This window comes from Ailuropoda melanoleuca, chromosome 16 (genome assembly GCF_002007445.2).
Source record: "Ailuropoda melanoleuca isolate Jingjing chromosome 16, ASM200744v2, whole genome shotgun sequence".
NCBI lineage: Eukaryota > Metazoa > Chordata > Mammalia > Carnivora > Ursidae > Ailuropoda > Ailuropoda melanoleuca.
Window position 1 is genome coordinate 83,393,773 of NC_048233.1, and position 3,134 is coordinate 83,396,906.

At 58.5% G+C, this 3,134-nt stretch overlaps 1 long non-coding RNA gene across 1 annotated transcript; it reads left to right on the forward strand.

The window, feature by feature from the left end:
* Window positions 1-1,740: 1,740 nt before the first annotated feature.
* LOC109489209 lies at window positions 1,741-2,917 on the forward strand. The gene is made up of 2 exons (XR_002142163.2): window positions 1,741-1,811; window positions 2,444-2,917. It is a non-coding gene; the product is annotated as an uncharacterized LOC109489209 (long non-coding RNA).
* The last annotated feature ends 217 nt before the right edge of the window (window positions 2,918-3,134 follow it).

Below are 3,134 nucleotides of genomic sequence, written 5' to 3' on the forward strand. Positions count from 1 at the left end.
ATGAGTTCCAAGAAATATTGGTAGTGCAAATGGCCAGAGGCTACCATTTGTAAAAGGGAGGAGGAAAAGAATATACGCACCCACACAGACAAATCTGTGGAAGGTAAGGTGCCGGCAAGAGAGGGAGAACCACAACCTCCTTGGGGGAACGCTACTCAGGACAGACCCTGGACAGGTCGAGTGGTGACCTGGAAAAGGCTCTGGGTTGGGATCCAAAGAGCCCTGCTCGGAGGCTCCACAGAGCTACGTTACGCTCTCTCCAGCCTCAGTTTCCTCGTCGGTGACAAACTCCCCCCCACCCCTCTAGCCTCCGGGGCTGGCTGGATACCAGGCTGATGGCGACCCAGAAGCACTATCAGCCCAGGTGCTGGGCTCTGCGCTGCAGATGTCACGCGCATTATCTCAGGGAAACCTCGCAGCTGCCCTGAGAGACAGCTGCTCTTTGCATCTCAGTTTCCAGGTGCTGGGAGTGAGGCTTAAAGAGGTTCAGTGATTGGCCCCGTGTCACACAGAGCGAAATTCCACACACTGTCTCTTTCCAAAGCTGAGCCATCTCCCTCTCCTTGTGGCCCGGAAGTCAGAAAACACACACCAGGCTGGCATCTCCCCATGTCCCGTGAACCCCCTGCTCACCCAGCCCTGAACCAACCTGGGGAGTCCCCCAAAGCACCCAGTTCCCAAGGGCACCGCTGCCTCCCATGCTCTCCTTGTCCCCGTGGGTTGATGCCAGCTGCCTGTCTGTCCTTTCCGAGCCTTGGGAGCCTAGTGCCTGGCTGGTGGGGCTCTGAGGCGGTGTGGGCGCAGGCGCGATGCTGGACAGGGACGGGTGCACAGACCACTGCTAGCTCTAGGGGGTGAGAGGGGGCTGCTGTGCTACGTTTCAGAGAGGCTTTCCCTCCCCACCTGTTAGTGGACTCTGCCACCTCTCCGTCCCCTTCCGCTCTATCACCCCCTGCCCTCCATTCTGTATTTGAGCGTTTACTGTTTGTTGTCGCTCATCCTCTGGTGCAAAGGAGGCTCTGTGTTTAGAGGAAATGTTTGCTGAATGAATGAACGAACAAATGAGTGAATACAGAGTTCATCCCAAGTGCTCTGGCTGCTCCCAGGGATGAGGACCTCAGGGGTGGGAAGGGACCCCAGGGCCAACATCCAGGGCACAGACCTGGGGCCAGTGAGCCCTTGCTGCTCCCTGAGTTTCCCTCCCCCTGCTTCCCGTAACAGGTGCTCTGGAAAGTGGGGGAGGCATCAGGTGTGCCCTCCTGGAGGTCGTCAGCGTGGGGAAACTGAAGGTGGGCTAATTAGAAGTAGGGGGTGGGGGAAAACTGTGGGATTGCTCAGAAGAGCAGATTTGGCTTTTTTTGGTTGTTCCCAAGTTGGAAGTGGGGGCAAAAATTAGGGAAGCTGGTAGTTACAGACCAAGGCCTGGCAGTTTGGGGTTGATTGGGGTTGGCTGCCCCTGCTGGTTTGCAGCTGCTTGCTCAGAGTTCCATATTTCCATGTGGTCTGGCCTGGCTCCGTGTACATTCAGCTTTCATGAGCCACAGAGCCCTGGGCTTGCCCTGTGCCCGGCTCCTCCCTTTCTGTGCAGCCTGTGGTGCCCAGGCGCCCCACACCTGCCAAATCCCGCCTCTGCACCTGCTCCCTGATTTGTCCTTCCAAGCCCTCCTGCCAGCGGGCCGGGCCCTGCAACGTGTTCTGCCCCGGGCGCTGTTACACGCAGTGCACGTGCGGGTAAACCGGCCGCGGGTCGAGCCTCCGCTGGAACTGCGCCTGCGTGGAACCAGCTTGCTCCTTACCTCCTGGGTGCTCAGGTGAGTGTGCTGGGCAGGCGAGGCGCCATCGCTGCGTTCGGGGCTCAGGCCTTCCCTCCTCTTCGAGCTGGCTCATGGGTAGCGGCTCACGTCTGTTGGTCCTGCTTGATGGGAAAGGACCCCTGCGGGGGAGGGGGGGCAAGGGGTGGAGCCAGCTTGACAGGTCCTGGGAGTGGGGAGGAGTCTCCAGAGGCAGAGGGGCCTGGGCCCCGAGGTGAGGTGACGGAACAGAGAGGGGCTGCTCCGTGACTTCATATCCTAGGGTGCCCAGTGGGGTGGGGGGGCAGCTCTTTCACCAGGTCCTCCGCAGAGACCCCCAGCCCAGGTGCACCCCCCGCCCCAAGGCAGCAGGACGCTGGGCCCACAGCTGCCAAGGGCCTCAAGTTTGACACACCCAGCCCTGACCTGCAGCTGCCCTCCCCTCCCGCCCCACCTCTGGGTCAACACCCTGACTACCCCAACCCCAGCAGTGCCTCCCAGGGCCGTGGGGAGCACCAATAAACCCTCACTCTTCTGCTGCCAGGCTGAGCCCCCCAAGATGGTGGCAATGGCCCAGGTGGGGCAGGGATCATTCCAGGTGGCAGGTGGCGTCCTGGGGTAAGAAGTTTATTCCAGGGTCTCTGCTCTTTCAGCGCCCCTTCCCTGTATGGCTGAAGTGGGAGAATCTTCCTATCCTTGCTAACACCGCCTTCTTCAAAGCAAAGAGAGAGCCGGTGGGGCTCAGAGCCCTCGGCAGGCGGAGATCCAGCCAGAACATCACGACGTTTGGTTTCCACAGGATGTGTTTTTACAGTTTCCTCTACTGGTGACAAGTGATGCTGATTTTCCAGTTATGCTAGTTGACATTCTGCGGAAGCTACATTATTTAGAAGTCGGCTGACTGAGAAAAAAAGCATGAATTAAATAACAATACGAGTAAACAGAAGATGTGACAGGAGCCAGAGAGACGTGTCAATGACAGAAGTTTGGAAATCGCTGCTCTGCGGCAGGATGCTTGTTGCCCTCTGGGTCAGGGGCTCCTCGTGTTATGTTTTCTTGGGCTTCTCTTGCCTTGGACCTGGGCCCAGGGGGTTTCGGAAGCCGGAAATAAATATTTCTGTATCAAACAGGTGCATGGCACTTTCTGGGGGGCTGACTGCTTTGCTAATATTACCTCATTTCAGCCTCACGAACCAGGAGAGCAGTACTGTTGTCCCCATTTACAGGGGAGGCAGCTGAGGCACGGTGAGGTTAGCTAACTGCCCAAGGGTCAGAGCCTGGGTTTGGACCCAGGCTGGCTGGTGGCATGGTCTGTGCCATGAGTCCCACCGAGGAGCTGGCTTC